Source organism: Heloderma suspectum, chromosome 4, assembly GCF_057233095.1.
Source record: "Heloderma suspectum isolate Gila_16-S chromosome 4, 16-S_ref, whole genome shotgun sequence".
NCBI lineage: Eukaryota > Metazoa > Chordata > Lepidosauria > Squamata > Helodermatidae > Heloderma > Heloderma suspectum.
Genome location: NC_139461.1, coordinates 63981083 through 64007558, shown reverse-complemented (window position 1 = coordinate 64007558; position 26476 = coordinate 63981083). Strand labels below are relative to the sequence as shown.

At 43.6% G+C, this 26476-nt stretch overlaps 1 protein-coding gene across 3 annotated transcripts in view; it reads right to left on the bottom strand.

Moving 5' to 3' along the window:
• The window catches only part of CYP7A1 (cytochrome P450 family 7 subfamily A member 1), a 44421-nt gene extending 17949 nt beyond the window's left edge, over window positions 1-26472 (bottom strand). Inside the window, exons 1-2 of one of the 3 annotated variants that reach the window (XM_084849478.1) lie at window positions 26163-26472; window positions 24742-24871 (exon numbers count right to left, since the gene is read on the bottom strand). The gene's annotated coding sequence lies outside the window, so the exon portion shown is untranslated. The remainder of the gene's footprint in view (window positions 1-24741; window positions 24872-26162) is intronic. The other 2 variants (XM_084849480.1, XM_084849479.1) reach the window with 2 other exon arrangements.
• Between the last annotated feature and the right edge of the window lie 4 nt (window positions 26473-26476).

Here is a 26476-nt window from a genome sequence, read left to right as displayed (position 1 = left end):
ATGGAATGCAGCCATTTAGACAACTGAATCTAATTAAGGAAACGGAAAGGCATATTAGTCTGTGGTGTAAATGAGTGCATGGAAGATGGAATACTGAGATGAGGTTATACAGGATAGCTGTAACAGGAAGCAAATACAGAAATGGAACATCTGTGTAGTGGTATGGAGATATTCAAACTATGTACAGTGACTGCATGAGGGGAGACCCACACTCATTCAGTCAACTGTCTGCAGGGGTATACAGCGCACAAGTGTACCCCCATAGGGCTTTCTCCGCATAGTTGGATAGTCTGTTTTTCCAGGGTTCCAGATTGAACTGACAGAGGTCTATGTATGTGCATACACTTACACATGTGTCGTCTCCCTGGACATCTTGAACTCAATGTACATAGACTGAGATCTATAATAACCATCATAATCCCAATGTCCCCAGTTCGGTGTACATGCAATGCAAACACCGTGTGAAATGCGCTAATGTAGCAATACGTATTCACCACAGATCAAGATCTCTAAATACAGGAAGTATTATTAATTTGTGTTTTAAGTAGTATTAATATTTACAATATTATAAACCTTCCAAAGGCAGCTAACTAAACACAAGCAACTTTATTTACATTCTCTGTCTGTCTATACTCAAAGATATTTCCACATATCCTCCCTGACGCCTCCCCCAGTAATCTCTTTATTAACAGGCAGATTAAAGAGCAGGGTGGAGGAGCACCGCTATTTCTTTCCATGTGAGCTGAAAAATCAATCTGGCATTTTAACTGATCACTGAGCCATATTAATGAAAAATGTCATTTGTGAAGCCAATCTACTAAACAAGCAGCTATACTAACAAAAAAGATCATTCCAAGATATCCAGCAGAGGGAGCCATAAGATTTTCATATAGTACTGTTGAGTGTGCAAGTAAACCATATCAAGCAAAACGGGAATAGTGAAGAAAAATTCTGAAGACTTACTCTACTTTCTAGTACTTGTCTTTACTTGAATGTGAAAATTTAGAACACATTTTTCTACTTTCTAAGGCCTTCACGGATAAAGCAGATTATTTGGATCCCTTCCAGTCTGGCTTCTGGCCCAGTTTTGGGTTAGAACCTGCTTTGTTCTTCTTCATGGTCTCTATGCATCACACATATGGGCTCTGCACCTGTGCGGAGCCTCAGTTCGGGAAGCTTCTATAGCTGAAGAATTTTGGCAGGAATCCCTCCCCTGCCATCCTATTGTGCATGTCCCTAGTGAGCTCCTGCTTATTCCTTCAGTTCTCCTTCAACCGCCATTGCGTGCACCTTGCAGGGAGCTTCTCTCGTCTTTCGATGTTTTAAAAAGTGTTTTTCTATTGAAAAGCTGAGGGTTTTTCCTTCTTTTCTCTTTTCTATCAAGTATTGCTGTCTGTCTCCTTGTTATTTCAATTTGTTTTGTGAGCCTCGTGATTGTCTGCTATCTATCCAGCTTGGTGCAAATTCACACTGGACTCCTGGTCCTTGCAATGGCCCGTAGGGACTATCAGATCGAGTTCAATACCCTCCCCACTATTGGTACTGTGCTGGTGACTGCTCTGTCCCCGGTCTGCCATACTGAAGTTCAGACCCTCCTCAAGAAAGGGGCCTTCAAGCCTGTCCCTCAAACTCAACTGCAGGAAGAATTCTACTCAAGGTACTTCATGGTACTGAATAGGGATGGAGGGCTTCAGCTGATCATGGAACTTCAACACATAGAATCATAGAACAGTAGGGTTGGAAGGGGCCTACAAGGCCATCGGGTCCAACCCCCTGCTCAATGCAGGAATCCAAGTCAGGGCATCCCTGACAGATGGCTGTCCAGCCTCATCTTGAAGGCCTCCAGTGTGGGAGAGCCCACCACCTCCCTAGGTAATTGGTTCCATTGTCGTATTGCTCTAACAGTCAGGACGTTTTTCCTGATGTTCAGCCAGAATCTGGCTTCCTGTAACTTGAGCCCATTATTCCGTGTCCTACACTCTGGGATTATCAAGAAGAGATCCTGGCCTTCTTCTCTGTGACAGCCTTTCAAGTACTTGAAGAGTGCTATCATATCTCCCCTCAGTCTTCTCTTCTCAAGGCTAAACATGCCCAGTTCTTTCAGTCTCTCTTCATAGGGCTTTGTTTCCAGTCCTCTGATCATCTTTGTTGCCCTCCTCTGAACCCTCTCCAGTTTGTCTGCATCCTTCTAAAAGTGTGGCTCCAGAACTGGACACAGTACTCCAGATGAGGCCTAACCAGTGCTGAGTAGAGGGGAACTAGTACTTCCCGGGATTTGGAAGCTATGCTTCTATTAATGCAGCCCAAAAGAGCATTTGCCTTTTTTGCAGCCACATCACATTGTTGGCTCATATTCAGCTTGTGATCGACAACAATTCCAAGATCTTTCTCACTTGTAGTGTTGTTGAGCCAAGTATCCCCCATCTTGTAACTGTACATTTGGTTTCTTTTTCCTAGGTGCAGAACTTGGCATTTATCCCTATTAAATGTCATTCTGTTGTTTTCTGCCCAACGCTCCAGTTTATCCAGATGACTTTGAATTTTGTTTCTGTCTTCCAAAGTATTAGCTATCCCGCCCAATTTTGTGTCATCTGCAAATTTGATCAGCATTCCCTGCACTTCCTCCTCCTCCAAGTCATTCATAAAAATGTTGAAGAGCACTGGGCCCAGGACTGAGCCCTGCGGTACCCCAATCGTTACCTCTCCCCAGTTTGAGAAGGTCCCATTGATAAGCACTCTTTGAGTCCAATTCTGTAGCCAACTGTGGATCCACCGGATCGTTGTTTCATCTAGCCCACTTCAAGCTAGTTTGCTCATCAGGATATCATGGGGCACTTTGTCGAAAGCTTTGCTGAAGTCGAGGTATATGATGTCTACAGAATTCCCACAGTCCACAAGGGAGGTTACTTGATCAAAAAATGAGATCAGATTTGTCTGGCAGGACTTGTTTTTGACAAATCCATGTTGGCTTCGAGTAATCACGGCATTGTTGTCAATGTGCTTCCAGATGGATTGCGTTATCATCTGCTCCAGAATTTTCCCAAGGATTGATGTCAGACTGACTGGTCTGTAGTTCCCAGGTTCCTCCTTTTTACCCTTTTTGAAGATAGGGACAACATTAGCCCTGCTCCAGTCATCTGGCACTTCCCCCATCCTCCATGATTTCTCAAAGAGAATAGACAGCGGTTCTGAGAGTTCTTCTGCCTGTTCCTTTATGACTCTAGGATGCAGTTCATCTGGCCCTGGAGATTTGAACTCATTCAAAGTAATGAGGTGTTCCTTGACCATATGCCTATCGATCTCAAGCTGCAATCCTGCCCCTTCAGCCTGCACTTTGCCTTTGCCAGGGGGGTCATAGACCCTCTTTTGGGAGAAGACTGAGCCAAAGTAGGAATTGAGCACCTCTGCCTTTTCTTTGTCATCTGTTATCGTTTTGCCATCCTTATTTAATAGCTGAACCACCATTTCTTTCCTCTGCCTTTTACTATGCACGTAGCTGAAGAAAGGCTTTTTGTTGTTTTTAGCATCCCTTGCTAACCTCAGCTCATTCTCAGCTTTAGCCTTCCTGATGCCATCCCTGCAATTCTGTGCTACCTGCCTGTACTCTTCCTTTGTTACTTGGCCTTCTTTCCACTTCCTATATGTGTCCTTTTTTGTTTTCAGGTCATCTCTAAGCTTTTTGTGAAGACACATTGGCTTCTTCTGTTGTCTTCCACCTTTTCTTCTTGTTGGAATTGTTTGTGATTGTGCCTTGAGAATTTCCCTTTTTAAAAGCTCCCACCCACCTTGGACTCCTTTTCTCGTTAGCGTCGCTTGCCATGGGACCTTACTGATCATTGTTCTGAGTTTATTAAAATCGGCTTTCCTAAAATCCAGGGTACGCGTTTGACTACACTCGGCTTTTGCTTCCCTTAGAACCAAGAACTCAAGTGCAACATGGTCGCTTTCCCCCAGAGTTCCTGTAACTGCTACTTTATCCACTAAGTCATCTCGGTTTGTTAGGATCAAGTCAAGGATAGCCGATCCTCTAGTTCCTTCCTCTACTTTCTGTAGGAGGAAGGAACATGAATCTGTTCATTTCGCCCAGGAAGTTCCGCATGGTTTCTCTAGTGTCTATCCTGCCTCTCCTCTCTTGAGGAGATTGGTTTGTCTCTATCGACCTCAAGGATGCTTATTTTCACATCACCATAGACAAATTGCACTAATGCCAGCTCTGCTTTGCCATCAGTACCAACACCTACCAATTCCAGGTGCTACCCTTCGGTCTTGCCACCACCCCAAGGGTATTCACCAAGTGCATGGCAGTGGTCTGCTTCCACCTGTGACTGCAAGGCATAGAGGGCTACCTGTACATAGATGATTGGCTATTGGTTGCGTCAATGAAAGATCAACTTCTTTGGCCGATACAGGTGACTTGCAATCTCCTTCAGGAGCTCAGACAATGTAGAAAAATCACATCTTGTACCGACACAGTGGATCCAATTTATAGGGGTGTTACTGAACTCCCAATTGGGCCACGCCTTCTGACCTGACACCAGGGTAAAGGCGCTGATATCCCTGGCATTAAAACTGCAAATGAGCAGATCTACCACAGCACTCAAAAGTCCAATGTCTCCCGGCTTTCATGGCAGTGATGATGGCAGCCATTCACTATGCTTGGTTGCATATGAGACAACTCCAAAACTGGCTCATACCCAACTTCGATGCCGATTGGGACGCCCATTGAATCAGGCTCTATCTGTTCCCGGGATGCCAGAGACTTTCTGCAATGGTGGTCGGTACCAAGCAATCTAACCCAGGGCATGCCATTCCTTCAGCCTTCTCCATCCAGGGCTGTGACTATGGATGAGTTACTCTCTGAATGGGGAGCTCACCGTCTGGGCCTCACAGTCCATGGACAATGGGCAGACAGCTTTGCGTCTTAGGTCATTAAGACTGTTGAGCTGTTGTATGAGCTGGCTGGGCTCAAACTGTCTGACCCAGTCCAAGCTCACTCTACTCATGTGGTAGCAATATCGGTCGCATTCTACAGGGGGTTGCCATCCCTGAACTGTGCTGCACTGCAACTTGGTTGACACTGTCCACCGTTGTGAAACATTATAGACTGGATGTTCAGGCTACAGCTGACTATACTTTTGGTTGTGCCGTCCTCTCCTCTGTACTGTGGTAGGACATCGACCCACCTCCATTGTATGTTAGCTTGCCAGTCACCCATATCTGTGATGCATAGAGACTACTTGAAGAAAGACAGGTTGCTACCTGTAACTGTAGTTCTTCAAGTGGTCATCTATGTATTCACACAACCCACCCCCCATCCCCTCTTCAGTGCCATACTTGAATTCGATGTTGAGTACCAAAGGTATTCTTGTGTAAATTACTCTTGATTATGAGGCTGCAATGTCGGTCTCAAGGAACTGAAAGGAATACGCAGGAACCCACTAGGGACACGCACACTAGCATGGTGGGGGAAGGGTTCCTGCCAAAATTCCTCGGCTATAGAAGTTTCCTGAATTGAGGCTCCGTGCGGACACAGAGCCCATATGTGTGAATGATGACCACTTGAAGAACTACAGTTATATGTAGCAACCTGTCTATCACCTTGGTGGATGACCTATTCTGGGAACTTGAGCAGAGTGTGTCTGTTGGCTCTTTCAGCAGCATTCGAATTGATCCCATCAAGCATGGTATCTTTCTGGGATGTTTGGTCAGTATGTGACTTGGGGGCATTGGATTATATCCAATATTAATCCTGTTTAGAGTAGATCCACTGAAATGAATGGGACTTAAGTTAGTCATGACTTGGGTCTCATTCATTTTAATAGGTCTACTCTAAGTAAGGCTAACACTGGATACAACCCTGAAGGGTGTTCGGAAACTGCATCTAGTGCAAAATGCAGCGGCCAGATTGCTTTCTGGTGTGCATGTTGTTCACAAAATTACATTGTCCTGTATCAACTGACTGGGTTCCAATTTGTTTCTTGGCACAATTCAAGTTGCTGGTTCTTATTATAAAGTACTAAATGGCTTGGGGCCAGGATACCTGAAAGATCACTGAAGCAGATGAATGTATCTTGTTTGCTAGATACATTTGTCCATTTTAAAATTGACCCTAAAAGGGTAAAATTAGCTATTTAAAAAGATGTTATTTCATTATTTTTTCTTTCCATTGCAGCCTGCCGGGGGGGGGGGGGGGGAGTGAAAATGGCCGCCAGACCTCCCACAGTTGCCCACCCCTGCTTTAGGATGTTAAGTCTCAGGAAATGTAAAGTTTGGAGGGGGGTTTTAAATACTTTACCATGTAATAATTCTGAAGTATTTAAAAATATAATTCCAGCAGTTCAAAATTTAGATTTAGAAACTTACTGCAGGGGAAAAGAAGAATTTCTAAAGTTGCATAATGTTCCAGTTACAATGATTACCACTTTGCTTATTGCAACAAGTGACCGATTGTGTTGTGCTTGCTCTGTCAGATGACGGAGGAAGTCTGAAGCAGCCCTCTAAAAACATGATCTAACCATTTTAAATAGGAGCAATAAATAAATAGGTGTCAAGAATTGTGTGCAGCTTGCTGTTGTAGTGTTCTGTATGGACAATCATTCTGCCTCTGTCAATACCAGACAATTCTGTCACAATAGCTTTAGTTTATTACAGAATCAAAACTGGAAGTACCAAAAGACCATCTTAATTCTGGCCTATGTTTCAATACTGGAACATTTACCTAGCAATGCCCCATGTTTCATCTGCACAGGCAAGACCACACTGTGTCACAAGCCAAAAGCAAGTGCATCATAGAAAAGCATCTGCAGAACAAGTAGTTTCCAAATGCCAAAGCAGGTGAGGCAACCCTACGCTAGAGGAGAAATCAAACAATAAAACCCCACCACCTCAACATCCAAGTTTCACTAGTTAATCTGACCAGAGGGGACATTTCTTCTGGACCCCAGAAGATGATCAATCACTTCCTATGTGCTGCACTTTGAGAAGGATATAGACAAATCGGAACAGGTTCAGAGGAAGGCAACTAAAATGTTTAGCGATATGGAGAACAAGTCTTGTGATGAATGGTTGAAAGAGCCTTTGTTTAACCAAAAGCTCTTTCAAATTATGTTTCCAAAAGAAGATTGTCAAATACATGATAGCACTTTTTAAGTATGTGAAGGGCTGTTAGCTAGAAGAGGCCAAGACTTGTTCTCTCCTGCCCTAGAGGGTAAGACTGGATTTAATGGGCTTAAGGAAGCAATCCTATGGCCACTAGACACTGTCTAGGGGGCCACAGGATTGTTTGATTTCTGGGAATTGAGGCTGGAGCCAGGGCTCCAACCTTGGTTCCCAGAAACCGTGCTCCCTGCACCCTCCCCCTTGTACCTGGTGCGGTTCTCTTCATGCCGGCTATGGCTCCACACTTTGAAATGGAGTGCAGAGATGGGGAAAAGGGGGCAGTCCAAGGGGCCGAAGGAGACCACGGAAGCTGCTTTACGCAGCTTCCTATCAGGTCTCAGGGCCCCTTCCCTCCCCAAAGCTGAGCTTAGATTGGCGAAATAGCCCACCTAGGAAAAAATTTAGGATGGCCAGAGCACGGAGGAGAGGATCCCTTCCATGCTGCAGCCACCCTGCATAGGATAGGCGGCAGCCTCCGATTTCAGAGGCTGGAGAGTAACCGGATAGGATTGCACCCTACGTTACAGGACGGTAGATTTCAGCTGAACATTAGGAGAAACTTCTTAAAGGTAGGAGTGGTTAAGCAATGCAAGGTATTACTTGGAGGGGTACTAGGCTCCTCCTTGCTGTAGGTCTTCAAGCAGAAGCTGGGCAGACATCTGTTTGAGACGCTCTAGTGCTGGATTTCCTGCATTGCACATGAGGTTGGATGAGATGGCCTACAAGGCCCCCTCCAACTCTAGGAGTCTGTGAATTTGAGCAAAGCAGGGATTCTAAGCATATCTCGTTAACTTTTAAAGCATTCACAGATGATGCAATCCTTATTGTATGCACTTTTACCCTTAAGACAAACAAATAAGAATGAAAAAAGTCCGTCCTATTGAATTCAGTGGCACTTACTGCCAAGTGAACATGCATAGGATTGCACTGTGAAAGTAATAATGCTCTTTGATAATTAGAATATCCATGCAATTTGTTTCTTGCCCACTTGTCTGGCATTCAAGTGACAAGCTGCATGTGCTCCATATGCAACACTCTCTCCACCTCTTCCTACTGAGACTAGTACATGCAGTCTCTATGATGTCATGGTGCATAGCACAGGGCTATGGCAGCTGAACACTCAGTCCTAAATATCTTCTACCTGTACAGACCTCTTGAAGGGAGACAAGGAGCATTGCGCCTGCAATCTCCAACAGCACCGTCACAACCATCCTCAATGCCTATTTATAAGAAAGGATTAACATAAGGACTCTCTGAGGGGAGAAGAATGGGGGGATGAAAGAAGTAATATATTTAAATAATATGATAGAGAAATGATAAATGGGTAGAAATAGGAATTGTCATAGAGTAACTGGGGATCCCTCTTCATGGATCACTGTCTTGTTGTGGCAAAGGGGCTTGCGTAACTCAGTGAAGCCATAAGCTATGCCGTGCAGGGCCACCCAAGATGGCAGGTCATGGTGGAGAGTTCTGACAAAATGTGGTCCACTGGAGAAGGAAATGGCAACCCACTCCAGTATTCTTGCCAATTAAACCCCATGGAATGTATCACAAGGCTAAAAGAGATGACGCCGGAAGATAAGCCCCTCAGGTCGGAAGGTGTCGAATATACTACTGGGGAAGAGCAGAGGGTATTTCCAAGTAGTGCCAGAAAGAGTGAAGCGGTTGGGTCAAAGCCGAAAGGACACTCAGCTGTGGATGTGTCTGGTGGTGAAAAGAAAATCTGATGCTGTAAAGAACAATATTGTTTAAGAACCTGGAATGTAAGATCAATGAATCAAGGTAAGCTGGAGGTGGTCAAACATGAGATGGCAAGCCTGAACATCGACATCTTGGGAATCAGCAAACTAAAATGGACAAGCATGGGCGAATTTAATTCAGGTGACCATTATATCTACTACTGTGGGCAAGAATCCCTTAGAAGAAATGGAGTAGCACTCATAGTCAATAAAAGGGTGGGAAACGCAGTACTGGGGTACAATCTCAAAAACGATAGAATGATCTCAGTACGAATCCAAGGCAAACCATTCAACATCACAGTAATTCAAGTCTATGCCCCAACCACTGAGGCTGAAGAAGCTGAGGTTGATCGCTTCTATGAAGACCTACAACACCTTCTAGAACTAATACCCCAAAAAGATGTCCTTTTCATCATAGGGGATTGGAATGCTAAAGTAGGAAGTCAAGAAATCACCGGGATAACAGGCAAGCATGGCCTTGGTGTACAAAATGAAGCAGACCAAAGGCTAATAGAGTTTTGCCAAGAGAACACGTTGATCATAGCAAACACTCTTTTCTAACAGCACATGAGGCGACTCCTCACATGGACATCACCGGATGGTCAATATCGAAATCGGATTGATTATGTACTTTGCAGCCAAAGATGGAGAAGCTCTGTACAGTCAGTAAAAACAAGACCTGGAGCTGACTGTGGCTCAGATCATGAGCTGCTTCTTGCAAAATTTCAGCTTAAATTGAAGAATGTAGGGAAAACCACTAAACCATTCAGGTATGACCTAAATCATATCCTTGATGAATATACAGCGGAGGTGACAAATAGATTTAAGGGATTAGACCTGATAGACAGAGTGCCTGAGGAACTATGGACGGAGGTCCATAACATTGTTCAGGAGGCAGCAACTCAATCCATCCCAAAGAAAAAGAAATGCAAGGAACCAAAGTGGCTGTCTGATGAGGCTTCACAAGTAGCTGAGGAAAGAAGGGAACCGAAAAGCAAGGGAGAAAGGGGAAGATATATCCAACTGAATGCAGAGTTCCAGAGAATAGCAAGGAGAGACAAGAAGGCCTTCTTAAATGAACAACGCAAAGAAATCGAGGAAAACAATAGAATGGGAAAGCCTGGAGATCTTTTCAAGAAAATCGGAGATCTCAAGGGAACGTTTTGTGCAAAGACGGGCATGATAAAGGACAAAGAAGGCAGGGACCTAACAGAAGCAGATGAGATTAAGAAGAGGTGGAAAGAATACACAGAAGAACTATACAGGAAAGATCTGAATGTCCCTGATAGCCATGATAGTGCAGTCACTGAACTTGAGCCGGACATCCTAGAGAGTGAAGTCAAGTGGGCCTTAGGAAGCATTACTAACAACAAAGCTAGCGGAGATGACAGTATTCCAGCTGAGCTATTTAAAATCCTAAAAGATGATGCTGTTAAAGTGCTGCACTCAATATGCCAACAAATTTGGAATACTCAGCAGTGGCCACGAGTCTGGAAAAGGTCAGTTTACATTCGAATTCCAAAGAAGGGCAATGCCAAAGAGTGTTCAAATTACCGTACAATTGAGCTCATTTCACAAGCCAGCAAGGTTATGCTCAAAATCCTACAAGCTAGGCTTCAGCAGTACATGAACTGAGAACTACCGGAAGTACAAGCTGGGTTTCGAAGAGGCAGAGGAACTAGAGATCAAATCGCCAACATTCACTGGATCATAGAGAAAGCAAGAGAATTCCAGAAAAACGTCTATTTCTGCTTCACTCACTATGCTAAAGCCTTTGATTGTGTGGATCACAACAAACTCTGGCAAATTAAAGAGATTTAAAGAGATGGGAGTATCAGACCACCTTACCTGTCTCCTGAGAAAGCTGTACGAGGGTCAAGTGTTGCAGAACCCAGAGTCAGAGAGACCACGGAGTGAAGGAAAAAGAGATTCTTTATTTAACGCGCGGGCTTAAGGCTGGAATCGTTTCCAAAGAGCCAGAAGCCCCGATTTACATTAGCACATTGGTTTTATAGACATTGTGACACATATGAAACGGCTCCTCCTCCCCCTCCCGCATGGGGTTGCAATCCTCAACATTTCTTCTCTTAGCACTATTGTTTATAATACAAGAACTGGGTTATAGGGTAGCCATGATAAGGAGAGAACAGAAGAGAACAGCAGAGAACAAGATATACAATTGTATGACCTTTGACAAGATAAGGAATTCCTGTGTCTCGTCAGCTTACAACAATATATTCAAGGGAGAAAGAGCTCAGCAAGAACATGAAGCATGAGACTGCATGAGGCTACTTAGTCTGATCCCCGATATGGCTGCTACATTCCCCCCTTAAATGCATAATTTCATTACAATTATAGCATTTCTGATAACCATACAAAGCTTTTTGTGACATACATATTACTTAGCCTCTTGTTGGGCTATTAGAGCATAGAGGGCAGCAGTTTTACTAGCTGAGACATAAAACAGATTGGTTAAACAGCGCATAAGACAAGGAACGCAGAGACATAACAGAACGTTTATGAACAATACTGGTAGAATTAGGATGAACAATGCTTTTAAGCTAGCTAAGATCTGGAAGCCAAGGGGTTAACTAATTGAGCTAATTGTTTTGTCTTATTGTTTTGTTAGCTACTATATTGTGCAGCTTGTTGATCTGTTCATCTACAGCATTGCCATTATTAGTTAAGTTAAAATAACAGAGCTTTTGGTGTGTCTCACAACTTAAATGATGAAGAAGGAAGAGGTAATCTATACCAGCTCTGTTTTCTAGAACTGCACCTTTTAGATCACGCAGCTTTTTATTTAACAATGACAATGCTCGTGAGGTGGCATTTATGCTTTTGGCTAAGCTGCAAGCTAACCGGTTGATTTCCAGACTATCAGCCAAGGCTAAACCTGGAACCTTAACCAGTGACATTGCTAAGGCTAATTTTTCTGAGTCAGAATATAACTGCACATGACTATTACAATTTTTAGTTAGTTGGAGTGCTCGAGGCTGCCGTTGATGGATTTTCTCGGGCTACAGGGGAAGAATTGGCACCAGTTCAATTGGCGGCTGAGGCAACATGGGTGGTTATCAGACAAGTTGGCAGGAATGAATGACCAAGTGCGGGAATTACATGTCTAAAACCATCTATGAGGCAAAAGTATGTGGGCATCATTAAAAGATATGTTTTGAATTTTATTACAGTGGAAGGGGGCCAGGGATAGCTTTGTATTTTCTGGAAAAATTTTTGACAATTAAGCATTTGTGCACACGTAGCATTTGTTTCAGCAATAATGGGGGTGCGTAGAGTGAACTCTGTAGGGGGTAGGATCTTTGCAACCACGCCCTAATTAGCATTTTGGGAATAAGTTAAACTTACACCATAAACTCTTAACATGGTATCTTTTTGAATTTTCCCAGGATGTCTACAGACAGGTATTAGGCAAGAGCTAATAAGCCTGTTTGCAGGTATACCTCTTGGCAAACAAAAATGTTTTACTCTCGTGATGTTAGCCAGGTGAAGCCAGTAATTATCAGCAAATCACTGGGACAAACTTCTTTTTCTAGGGGCAGACCCCCCTTTTTGCACCTTATTAAGGAAACACAATGCAACACTACTAACACTACAACACGCATGTTTGATCTTTTTTGGGATCTGACCTTACGCTGGGCAGCTATTCACCTGGCAAGCTGCAGTAGGGTCTAGTCCCCTTCTTCAATTCTCCAGTTGCAGGTCTGACCGTACGCAGGGGGACAGTTTCCCGGTGTGTCCACAGTAAGGTCTAGCCTGAGTCTTCTTACTGCTTTTTCAGAATGATTTTTAAAGGATTTTCAGGATTTCTGTTTACAGTCTACTCTCCCCCTCTCGCTCTCTTGACTCGTGTCCAATGTATCTAGGGTTTAACTCTAGCTGCTTTCATAGCTGTGGGGGTGGAAAGTATGACAGTTTTCAGTCTTCTCTATCTGGGAGTCAAAGGGTTATTTTTCCCTCTTTAACTCATACTTTAACTCTTGGTTGGAAAGGATGAACTTCTGTGATGGGAATTGGGGGCTTATTTTCTAAGACAAAGCGACGCTGGGCTTGAAGACCTTTGTTTAGTGTTTGGACTTCTTGTTTAAGGCTAACGTTTGCTTGCTCTTGATGCCACTCCAGTGTCAATTATGAAGTCAATGTCACTGCCCCTCACAGTCAATGTCACGGCTCCTCTCAAGCTGTCTCCCTCTTCGCCCATTCTGGCCCCTTTGGTTTTCTCCTTTGTGTATTTGATTTATTTTATTTGGGCATTCATGCCACTAATGTCCATCTTGTCCACACTGGGTACACTGGTTCTTTTTTTAAGAATCTTCTGCCTCTGCCGGGTCTTCTTCTTTTCTTTTTTCGTTTACGTCTTCTTGGGCCTCTGGGTCGAGGGGGGTGTACTGGCGATAGGCATTTGAAAGATGCTCCAAGTACGCTCTGGGGCCTCGGTGGCACCTTGCAGCACTTTAGACACTTTGGTCATATTAATTGACTTCTTCATACCTGCTTTTATGGCTTCTAACAGCAGGGTTTGATACTGGGTGAGGCGCTCCAGCCCAACTTGTGTTTTGGGATTCCAGCAGGGGGGGGTTACTTACAAGGAGACTTTATTGGGTAACTTACAGCACACAGGCGTACTTAATTTTTGGATCAGACAGCTTCTCTGAACCACGAGCTATTGCACTAAATGGGTTTTTATACTATACATGTTACCCATAACACTAGCAAGCATTTTCAGCATAGGCTAGAAGTGTTTGGTTCTCAGGCACAGCTTCCTGTAAACAACTTCGCTTCCCAAAGTGCTTGATAACACTTTTTATTTATTAGTATGGGAAGACAAATTTTTTCTCTTTCTTTTGCTTTCTTTTTCTTTGCTGATCTGCCTGTATTGCAGATCATGTTTCAAACTTTTTATATAAAACTTTCTGCTCCATGCACCAGCCTTGTCTCTTTATTTGTTTTTTTCAAGTTAAACTTACTTAAACTTTTCTGCCTTACACTAGTCCCACTGACACACATTTGGGATAGGCTCTTCTTCTCCTTCTAGTTACATTTTCTTCATTTTAAAGAACTATTACATTATTGTGGCTACTTTACCCCAGGTAATAAGCTCCAGGCACAATCAGCTGCTTTTAATTTACCCTGGGGGCAACTATGGCCACGCTTCTTTTTTACAAATGTTTTTTCTTTGCCTTTTGCCTTTTCTTTTTCTCTCTTCTCTATCTGTCTTCTACTTTCTCTATTCCTTCTTTTCTACTTGCTTTTGTCTTTCTTTCCTTGTCATCCATTGGGAACCACACTTAGTATCATTTGGAGTTGCAACTAACACTAATCTGCAAATATCACATATATTTTATGATATTTAAGAAATCATAAAATATACACAACAAACTTTTTCTGCAATTTAACACAATGAATGGAAAACACTTCTTGCATGGTAAGGCATGATGGAGCAGATCCAGCAATCATACTGGTCTTCTGGCTGAAAGCTCAGGGCTCATTAAAATCAAGGGACGGGCATACCCACACACGCAGAGTTCTAGGTCACCATTTTTGCATCGGCAACTCTATGCTGCATGAGTTCTGGCAGAAGGAAATCTAAAAGTTATAGATCAAACTCAGCCTGCTGTACACTGAGCTGACTACAAACACAGACACATGGTCTACAGCGATGAGAGTTCAAGTTTATCAAAAGCTTCATAGCACTGTCCATGGCAAGTCTTTGACAATTTAAAATTTTAGTTCATGTGCAGAGTGTCTCTAAAAAGCCCAGACATTGATGGAGGCAAACAGAGAAGGCTCTGGGCAATGAAGATGCGATGTTTCCAGCAAAGGCTCTCCACTTTTGCATCAGTTTAAAAAGGGGAAGTGTGGCCCTACACCCCTTCTGACAGACAAGGGCCTTTAACTTTTTAGCAAGGCTTCTGTTTAAACAGAGCGGCACAGCTCAGCTCTCTAGCCATGATGCTTTAACTTGGGCAACTCCTCTGTAAATTTTATTTTACTTCTGTCAGGTTCTCTCACAGACATTTTAAAAACTTACTCTTTTTTTTTTTCTCTTCTAACCTGGTACACGAAAGCACTGAAACACTGAGTGCCGAAACTCAGGACGCTGGGGGGTGATGGGCATCGCTTTATACTTGCATTTTTCAGGCAGCCATTAATCTTCGGGGAGGCGGTGGGGTGATTTGCAGGACTTTAAAGGCAAGCTTCTCAGTTTGTTTGTATTTGTAAATCCCAAGCTCAAAACAGGACACGATGAGGTACAGGGCCACCAAATTCTTGCTTTGGCACGGGCAACAAATAACTCGGGTTAGCTTTCTTCGCTGGGGTCTCAAACAGGAAAACAGTCTTAATTTAAAGTTGTAACATCACTGACAGCGTCAGCCAGCCAGCTACACAGATCTCATTGTTTTTTAAGACAGTTGCTCCAAAATTTTCTTTTCAATCAGGTTGGGTCTTTCAGCTTACACAGTTTATTGCAGCTTTCAGGAGCATGGCAGTAGCGTGATTTTGGCTTGGCCAGGAACATGCTGTCTGGTTTCTCGGTCTCTTCAGCACACACACTTAGGCAGTGTAACACTGGACACTCAAATCAGTGAGATTTCTTCATTGCAGGGAATCCCACGGCAAAAGCTTAATGGTTACGCTCTTCAGAAATCATATAGCTGATGGTCAGTAGCTACAGGCTCTATGCAATTTTAACACAGTTCAAAGCTAAACATGGTTACCTTGACAGAGATCTTCAACGTGGTCTTTCCGCTTCATTCTGCTTTGGGACAGTCTTATGGCACACTTTTCACTCGAAGAGGGGTCTAGCCTGTGCTCTGGGGGCTGATTCTTCACCTTTATTTTCTATTTTGCCTTCATCTTCTGGGTCTTCATTTTCAGTTTCCATTTTTTAGGGATTTCATCTCAATTAGGCGAGGTGATGATGTTGCACAACTCAGAACGTTGTGGGCAATTTTCCTGCCCCCCCTCTCTCGGCGCGCTAGGCTAACAGCTACTTTTTCAGCCTTACACTCTCACGCTCCCACGCTTTGTTAAAAGCCACTGTCCTGCAACATTTTTCTAATTAACAGCCTCAGATCTTGTTTTTTTTCCTCTCAGCTCGACCTTGAGCTTTTTGCTGTTTTCTCTCTTTATTCTGAATCTTTTTTTAAAAAAAACCTTTTTCCTTCTTTGTTTGACATACATCTCAAGGGGGTGCAAGGTTTGCTTCCCCCACCACCCATAGCCTCCCTCCTAAATTGAAGACAGACACAATTAGGGAATGGGAATTGGTCAGTGAGTAAGGGGTCTCACTGGCCGACACAAGAGGATTTTTCACACCACGCACTTTGCTACTGGCCTGGGCACCCGGACGGTCAACGGTATGCTTCAGAAACCGCAGTAGCCACTCACACAATCATCAATCTCTCCACTACATCCATATGTCCCTGCCACCCACTTTTCCCACTTTTTACCAGAGCGGAAAACGGCTTCCCCAGCTTCCTCAGCTTCCTACTGAGTACTGGCGTGCTAGGTACTGGCGCCCACTCGGGGGTGTGATCAGGCCCCCCTTCTACCCGCAAGGAGTAGGTTCTTTTGTATACGTATACCACCAACACTGACCTTCTTCATAAGGCGGGGCCCTCTTTTTTTCTGCCCAGTGGCCTTTCTCCCTAAAGGCGGGGCCCTCTTTTTCCCATATACTTGCCTTTCTCCTGAAGGCTTCCAATGTGGGTTTCAACTCAATTGCAGCTGCGATACAGGCAGGGCTCAAGTTCCTTCCTCCGCTTCCCAAGGTTCTCTTGCCGCTCGCTGCCGTTTGGGCGATCCCGGTGCAGGCTTTCTCCCATTCACTCGACAAAAAGGTCGGTGGCGCCAAGAAAGGGAGGCATGCGCCGAGCTCGTCTTCCCGGTGCGGCGATCAAGAGCAGGCAACTGCCACCTGTCTGGCTCAGAGCCTGCCACATCCGAGTCACGGCACCATTTATGTTGCAGAACCCAGAGTCAGAGAGACCACGGAGTGAAGGAAAAAGAGATTCTTTATTTAACGCGCGGGCTTAAGGCTGGAATCGTTTCCAAAGAGCCAGAAGCCCCGATTTACATTAGCACATTGGTTTTATAGTCATTGTGACACATATGAAACGGCTCCTCCTCCCCCTCCCGCATGGGGTTGCAATCCTCAACATTTCTTCTCTTAGCACTATTGTTTATAATACAAGAACTGGGTTATAGGGTAGCCATGATAAGGAGAGAACAGAAGAGAACAGCAGAGAACAAGATATACAATTGTATGACCTTTGACAAGATAAGGAATTCCTGTGTCTCGTCAGCTTACAACAATATATTCAAGGGAGAAAGAGCTCAGCAAGAACATGAAGCATGAGACTGCATGAGGCTACTTAGTCTGATCCCCGATATGGCTGCTACAAAGAAGCAACAGTAAGAACCAGACACGGAACAACCAATTGGTTCAAAATTGGGAAAGGAGTATGACAAGGCTGCATATTGTCGCCCTGCTTATTTAACTTATATGCAGAGTACATCATGAGAAACGCTGGGTTGGATGAATCACAGGTCGGAATTAAGATTGCTGGGAGAATTATCAACAACCTCAGATACACAGACGATATCACCCTAATGGCGGAAAGCGAAGAGGATCTCAAGAGCCTCTTGTTGAGGATGAAAGTGGAGAGTGCAAAAGCTGGTTTGAAACTCAACATTAAAAAAAACTAAGATCATGGCATCTGGCCCCATCACTTCCTGGCATATAGAAGGGGAAGAAATGGAAGCAGTGACAGATTGTATTTTCTTGGGCTCTAAGATCACCGCATATGGTGACTGTAGCCATGAAATTAAAAGACGCTTGCTCCTTGGGAGGAAAGCTATGGCAAACCTAGACAGCATAGTAAGAAGCAGAGACAGCACCTTGCCGACAAAGGTCTGTATAATCAAAGCTATGGTTTTCCCAGTAGTAAGATATGGCTGTGAGAGCTGGACTATAAGGATGGCTGAGCGCCGAAGAATTGATGCTTTCGAACTGTGGTGCTGGAGAAGACTCTTACGAGTCCCCTGGACTGCAAGGAGGTCAAATCAGTCCATCCTAAAGGAAATCAACCCTGACTGCTCTTTGGAAGGACAGATACTGAAGCTGAAGCGCAAATATTTTGGCCACCTCATGCGAAGAGAAAAGTCACTGGAAAAGACCCTGATGCTGGGAAGGATTGAAGACAAAAGGAGAAGGGGACGGCAGAGGATGAGATGGCTAGATAGCATCACCGATGCAATTAATATGAACTTGAGCACACTCTGGGAGTGAGTGGAGGACAGGAAGGCCTGGTGTGCCATGGTCCATGGGGTCACGAAGAGTCGGAGACGACTTAACGACTGAACAACAACAAGGGATCAAAATAGTTGCAATGTGGGAGCACTGTGTTTGGAGCACTTGACGTCTTTTTCTTCTTGAAAAACCAACTGTGTGGTAGGACGGATTTGGATGGGGGCTGTCGTACAGGAAGAGATGGTTTAACTCTTTGCACCCATGCTGCACCCCTGATCCAAATACCCCCACCCACAGCTGCTTTCTTAGAAAGAGAAAAATGCCAGGAGGTCCTACATTACATCTAGCTTGAGCATTAGGATAAGACACGAAATAAGTAACTCATTCATTTCTACACTTATGGCCCTATTCTTATCCCCCACTCCCCCCAATGTAATCTCAGGGCTATAAAGTGTAGAAATGAATGTTACATATTTCTACCCTTTTCGCAAGCATTAAACACATCAGAGCTTGGAGCTGGTGAACTCATTTCACAGGGGTGGGCAACTTGTGGCCTTCCAGAGGTTTTGGGCTACAACTCCCAACTTCTCTCACCATTGACTATGCTGCTAGGACTCATGGGAGGTGGAGGTCAAAACATCTGGAGGGCCACTGCCTGCCCACCCCTGCATTCATTTATAATATTTTATGCAGCACAGTTTGCTGGAAAGAGATATGCACTCAGTAACGTAATATTTGCACTCGCTCCCAATTTAAAGTGCTGGTTTTGACTTATAAAGCACTAAATTTCCTCCAACATCGATACGTGAAGGATCACCAGATCCAATATGAACCTACCCACATGATCAGGTCCTCATTTGAGGCCCTGCTTCATGATCCACCTACATTGGGAGGCTAGGGTAGCTATCACCAGAAGCAGGACCTTTTCATTGGTTGCACCCTAGTAATGAAACTTCATCCCAAAGGACCCTTAGTTGGCCCCTTCTCTCTTCTCTTTTTAGAGGCTGGGAAGAGTTGCTCTTTTCCAGAGAGCTTTTGGAAGAATGAAAGCTAAACTGGTTCTGTACTTATTTCTGATTTTTATTTTAAAAGTTATTTTTATTTAGTTTATAATTAAGTATATATATTTTTATGGTGCCACTTTGGGTATCTCTGGGTGGCTGCATTGGTGAAATATAAAATTATCAATAAATAAACATGAGGTTAGGACACAATCAAGTGTTAGAGATGGGGAGGGTTATGGTTGTCATTTCATTACTTTATCTTGTAAGAAAACTCCACTTGAGGTTTAGCTACAGGAAAAGCACAGTTCCTTTGGTTGTTGAGTCAAGAATGTCACTCCACCCACTTCCTGATATACCTTTCCTGTCTCTGAAGCCTCTGGCAGGGTCCTAACTCCCATTTCTTTTTAAAGTGAGGCAGAACTGCAATGTCACTACATACTATATACTTTTCCTTTCTGTCTTCATAATGTTGTAATTTCCCTGCTGTGTGACTGACAGAAACTATAGCCTCTGAGCACATGAGTGTATAAATAATAGTTTGTGGTTGTAGGAAGCCACAGTACAAATATGCTGTCATTACTCCTCTGTAATAAACACTGCAAGGATGTTTATTACAGTGCAAAGACCCACAGGGGTCTGGGGGGTGGGGCAGCTCTAATCATAGCGATTCAGTACACCCACTTCTCTCAAACAGCAACCATGAAGATTCAGAGCCCCCACTGGAGGTCCACATATCAGACTGGGGTAAGAACAGATGGTACTGCCCACACAGAGGAAACTCAATGTCATCTGTAGCTTTGAAGTTGGGTGCCCCCAATATGTGGACATCAAGTTCTCATATCCTTAATGAAGAATCAGGAGCAGCTGTCTCTGTCCTGAACAAGTGTTTGGAGGGTGTGGTCAAGTGGATGAGAAATAATAGATTAAAATTGAATCCAAACAAGACAAGGTAAGGGTAATAGTGAATGGCCATAGTCTAGTCCAGCCTTCCCTAACCTGGTGCCCTCCAGATGTTCTGAACTACAACTCCCAGAATTCCTGACCATTGGCTATGCAGGGTGGGGATGATGAAAGCTGACATCCAAAACATCTGAAGGGCACTACATTGGGGAAGGCTGGTCTAGCCTGTCTCTGATTGATGGGATTTCTATGACCCTATCTGTCAGGCCTGGGAAAGCTTAAGAAGGTCAGAGCTGTTCCTAGGACTGTCTTCCATTTTTGGCTAATACAGAGACATTTCCCTCTCTTAGACAGGCAAGCCAGCCTTGGCTATAAAGATCTAGGGTTCCATACTTTTCCATCTTGATTAAAGCAATGCACTTTACATGGAGCTGCCCTCGAATACATGGTATGCTACAGTATGTTTCCTAACAGGTGCAAAGAGGCAGACACATATTCAAACTGTTATGCGCCAATTTCACTGATTGCCTATTTGCTTCTGGGCCCAACTCAAGGTGCTGATTTTAACCTTGCACAGCCTGGGACCCTCATACCTTAAGAACCTTTTCTGTCCATATGAGCTCACTTTCCAACCGAGGTCTAGTCACCAAGCCTTACGGTCCATGTCAAATGTAATAGCCCCACCATTTTGAACCTCCTCTGCAGATCCTCCACTGGATCAAAGAGCATCAGTGGAGGGACACCACTGGATACTATCCTATGTTTCTTAAGGAAAAAATAAGAACCACTGACTACTGTTCTGGTGGGTAAAGCGTACAGTGGAGGAACCATGAGAGAATGAGTACCAGGACAGTGGAGGCAGAAGTAAGCAAAATTAAATGCTTGTCTGGAAGAACCCTTCATTTGGAGTCAGATCTCACTGTTAGGAGTAGGTGTTGCTTTGAAAACGTTACTTGGAAGGAAAATTGTATGAAAGAAGAAAAATTGTGTATGTACAATACCTGCTGGGAACATGTTTTCTGATTCCAACCAATTAAAGAAAGCTTGAATGTGCTCCTAACTGTATTCTGCTCTGGTTTTAAAACGTAGAAAATCGAAAAGTATGGGGAAATGTTTAGTCCTTTTTTACATTTTTAATTCAACACAAATTGACTACTTCAGTGGATTTTGGTGTGCTAAATGCTTTAAAATATGAGACTAAACATTCAATTCAATTGTCAACGATTTCCCAAATCACAGAGGCTTGTGACACAGATATATTCAGTAAAAAGTCAAGTCATGTTGATTTCAACATAGGATGAATGATTGTGCGGATCATCTTTTAGTTTTAAAGATTTAGGTGGCATTTTGGCCTCCTCTGTATATCTGATAGCATTGTTCAGCATGTAAAGTTGTATTTATATTGCTCTCAGGTTGCTAAGCCGCCTGCCCTTGTGCAAATATTTTCATAGTCTATGAACCTTATGACTGAAGTAAAAAACAACAAGCCGCAACATACTGCTACTCCCTTTACAACATACATTTTCATCCCTCCACTGCCCTCTCACATTCTTTCTACATTCTAATACATGAAATACCAATGCAGGATAGCCAAATGATCACAGTAAAATTGACAATGGTTAATGGAAACAGAAACCAATTAAGAAAAAGCATGGAATGTTCTAATGCAAAGTGCATTTGTATAGATTAGCTAAGGCCTACAAAACAAGTAATCAGGACCCCGGAGCTTCAGGCTTTTTAAGAGGCTGCAACTGATAGGGGGAAGTGGGTAAGCCCTCTACTGTGAGTGGAGGAGCTAGGAACACAGAAAGCTCCCTACATAAATATTCATACGTTTTGCCCACATGGCGCAAAGTTGTCTGCTTGGGCAGCAACTTTCCAGGGACTCAAGCAAAGACATTTCCTGTCACCTACTACCCGATCCTGAAGATGCTGGGGATTCAATTTGGGACCCTCTGCATGCAAAGTATGTACCGTACCACTGCCATATGGTCCCTTACCTATCATTCTGTGAGTTGTACATAAGGTACAAGCCACTGTTGTTTTTTCCTACTTGCATTTCTCCTTAATAGCTTCTATATGTTTTCAACTTAAGACTGCAAGTCTAATTTTACTCTCATAAGTCTCGCTGAAATAATTGGGATTCAGTCAATTGGGATCATACTGCAATTCCCCCAGAAGAGAATTAAAAAAAATGCTTCCCCTTCTTTGACATTAAGGACACAATTCCATGCATGTTTAGACAGAAAACAAATCCCACAACTCCCAATGCTGGGAGCTGTAGGACTTTTTTCTGTCTAAACATGCAAGGGGTTGTGCCCTAAATAAATTATTACCATTATTTTTCACAAGGGCAGGCATTCGTTTTCCACTGTTTTTGAGAGCATTTATATATAACACCCGGATACATCTTTATAGCACACTGGGCATGTAACTAAAATTATTGAATAAATATTTATACAAGCATTACTCAAACTCTGGAATTCCTGAAAAGGCACTTTTTTGGTAAATCATCTACTCATGTCCTGAATTCTCTTTTGGGGAGGCAAAAGAGTTCAAATGTAGTTTGCTCAAGAGCTGCAAAGCTGATGACAATATAAAATATTAAACAGAATATATTATTAAAGAATGGGGATGGAAATAGAAACATTAGAAGACTTTGAAAGCAAAGGAAAGTAGTTTTAGAACTGGAGAGGGAAAGAAAAAGAGGTGACAGAAAATAAAACAGGAGGAAGAAAAGATGTAAATATGTATCAAATTAAATATCACAAACAGGGAACTATACAGTTGTGGAACTGAAGAGCACATAAATGTACAATTCTCTCTGTCCAAAAATTCCTAATAAATTAGTTCAGATACAGATCATGTTGATGATGGACAATCCAGATTATAATATACCAGAGATATATCACATCAGAAGATTCTGAAGAATGAAAGATGTTTGGTTGTTGTTGTTGTTGTTCAGTCGTTAAGTTGTGTCCGACTCTTCGTGACCCCATGGACCATAGCACACCAGGCCTTCCTGTCCTCCGCTCCCTCCCGGAGTGTGCACAACTTCATATTCATTGCATTGGTGATGCTATCTAGCCATCTCATCCTCCACTGTCCCCGTCTCCTGTTGCCTTCAATCTTTCCCAGCATCAGGGTCTTTTCCAGTGACTTTTCTCTTTGCATGAGGTGGCCAAAATATTTCAGCTTCAGCTTCAGTATTTGTCCTTCCAATGAGCAGTCAGGGTTGATTTCCTTTAGGATTGACTGATCTGACCTCCTTGCAGACGAGGGGACTCGTAAGAGTCTTCTCCAGCACCACAGTTCGAAAGCATCAATTCTTCGGCGCTCAGCCTTCCTTATAGGTAGACTGACTCCAGGTGTAGAGTTGCCTCTTGTGCTGTTGAAAAAGGGTGTTTGCTATGATCAGCGTGTTCTCTTGGCAAAACTCTATTAGCCTTTGTCCTGCTTCATTTTGTACACCAAGGCCATGCTTGCCTGTTATCCCAGTGATTCCTTGACTTCCTACTTTAGCATTCCAATCCCCTATGATGAAAAGGACATCTTTTTGGGGTGTTAGTTCTAGAAGGTGTTGTAGGTCTTCACAGAACCGATCAACCTCAGCTTCTTCGGCCTCAGTGGTTGGGGCATAGACTTGAATTACTGTGATGTTCAATGGCTTGCCTTGGATTCGTACTGAGATCATTCTATCGATTTTGAGATTGTACCCCAGTACTGCTTTTCCCACCCTTTTATTGACTATGAGTGCTACTCCATTTCTTCTAAGGGTTTCTTGCCCGCAGTAGTAGATATAATGGTCACCTGAATTAAATTCGCCCATGCTTGTCCATTTTAGTTTGCTGATTCCCAAGATGTCGTTGTTCAATCTTGCCATCTCATGTTTGACCACCTCCGGCTTACCTTGATTCATTGATCTTACATTCCAGGTTCCTAAACAGTATTGTTCTTTACAGCATCAGACTGTCTTTTCACCACCAGACACATCCACAGCTGAGTGTCCTTTCGGCTTTGGCCCAGCCGCTTCACTCTTTCTGGCGCTACTTGGAAATTCCCTCTGCTCTTCCCCAGTAGTATATTGTACACCTTCCGACCTGAGGGGCTCATCTTCCGGCGTCATATCTTTTAGCCTTGTGATACGTTCCATGGGGTTTTCTTGGCAAGAATACTGGAGTGGGTTGCCATTTCCTTCTCCAGTGGACCACATTTTGTCAGAACTCTCCGCCGTGACCTGTCCGTCTTGGGTGGCCCTACATGGCATAGCTTATGGCTTCACTGAGTTTCGCAAGCCCCTTCGCCACAACAAGGCAGTGATCCGTGAAGGGGAAAGATGTTTAGAGATACAAATTCAATATTGCAAACAAGGTAGCTACTCCACAGCTCATGAAAAGTCCTCAGAGTGAGTCACCAGGCAGGCTAATATCTAGTACTGAATCAACCCGCATTGCATGTTATCAATCATATTTTGTTCTGAAGAACATGGAAAATATGGTAATAATAATGTCATATATTCTCACATATGAGATACAACTGATATCTCTTGCAAAGCAACATCGGTGCCTCACTCGTGTGATACGATAATTAAGGGATGGAACATTTTAAATGGTAAAATAGTTTTTAAATTTGTTTCATGTGTGAGACAAGACAGTGTTTTGATTACCTGAAACAGGACTACGTTATGGAGATGAATTCAAATCAACACTGAGTTTTGCTGAGTTGTTGAAACTGTGACGTATAGAAATCAGCTGCTCAGACATCAGCAAGTTCTTTCTTCCTTCTCATTGCATGATCTGTAGCAAATATAAAATATGAGGAACACAGCTGTTTGTCATGAGACTAGTTGCAGCAGAACTGAGGCCAAGGAAGTCATGCTGTTTATCTAAACTTGTCATAGATAAATCCTACTCAAAAGAATATACCATATTAATGTGATCTAAAGAATCATGATGCTTTAAGGTGTCAACCGACCCCGTTTATATCCTTGTACATCTGCATAAAAAAACATAATCTGTGAGGCAACCTTGTCTCTACACGGGGCTGGCTCACACATGCATGTTGGAGAAATCAAGTGACAAGTTGCATGTAAGAGCCATCACAGATCAGTCACAACTTCCGTATCTTCTCATATATCATTTTATCCTCACAACAACAACCCTGTGAGGTAGGTTGGGCTGAGAGTCTGTGACTGGCCCAAAGTCACCCAGTGAGCTTCCATGGCCGAGTGGGGACTAGAACCTGGATCTCCCAGCTCCCAGAAGTTCCATGTTTCCGCAAGTAGAACATTTGCATAGGCATTAACAGGTGCAGTAACATTTGATTTGATTGGGGGGGAGATGTAGACACCACCACAGACTAAATGTACTGCTAATAATAGGGCACAATCCTATCTAGATAGGTGGCTGCCTCCGAACTCGGAGGCAACCGCCTATCCAAAGCAAGGCAGGAAAAGCACGGGGGGATTGTTCCCTCCGCGCCTCTCCTGCCCTGCTTTTTCTGCTAGACAGCCGATTTTGAGCACGGAGGACAGGGCTTCTCCGTGCTGCCTCGGAGGCAATGCGGAAGTGGGAGGGGAGGTCAGTTCCCAGAAAATAGCATATCCTATGGCCGTCTAGCCGCTGTCTAGTGGCCATAGGATTGCTCCCTCCCAGTTTTGTTTTTTAAGGTCTAAATTAACATCTTATGTGGGGGCACAATCAAGATCACCATGGCTATTTCCACGACTCTTGTGATTTTTCTAGTCAACCCCTGCAATCTTCCACATGAGCTTACTTCAAACGCTATTTGCACGAGTAGACCAAAGGTGTGAACAGTCTATGTTTACACAGCAAAGGTGGGCCATAGGTAGAACAGATCCTATTGGTAGATTGCTTGTTGATTTGTAATGTTTGATTTGGGTTTCTGACTCCCAACAGCAACAAAAAGATTTTGATTCCCAGATTTTAGAATCCCCGATCTGTCGTACCTCAGACGCAGATTTATATTTATACATACAGATCATCTTAGCCACGATATACTGAAAAAATACATAAATAAATACAAGAAATTTATGTCTAAAGGGCTGCAGTGGGTAAATGGTACCACCTCTTGAGTCACCATTTTGCATGTCTCCGTTCCCTTGAGCCACTATTTTACACCTGGATCTGGTAGCCGTTAATTGTAGGGAAGAATTAAACCCCGATAAAGTAGATCTCACGAGCCTGAAGTCTGTCCTGTCCATTCCTGGTTCAGGGCAGCAGCCGCTTGCAGGAGCATCTCTCCCTTCGTACAGGGGAGAAGCCGGCGCACGGCTGATTTGGGGGAAATGTCCATCGATCAGCGAGGCGACGCAACGCCTCGGCCGACCTGACTCATCGCGACTCCCCCGCCCATCATCCTTCCTCCGTCCGGAGTCACGA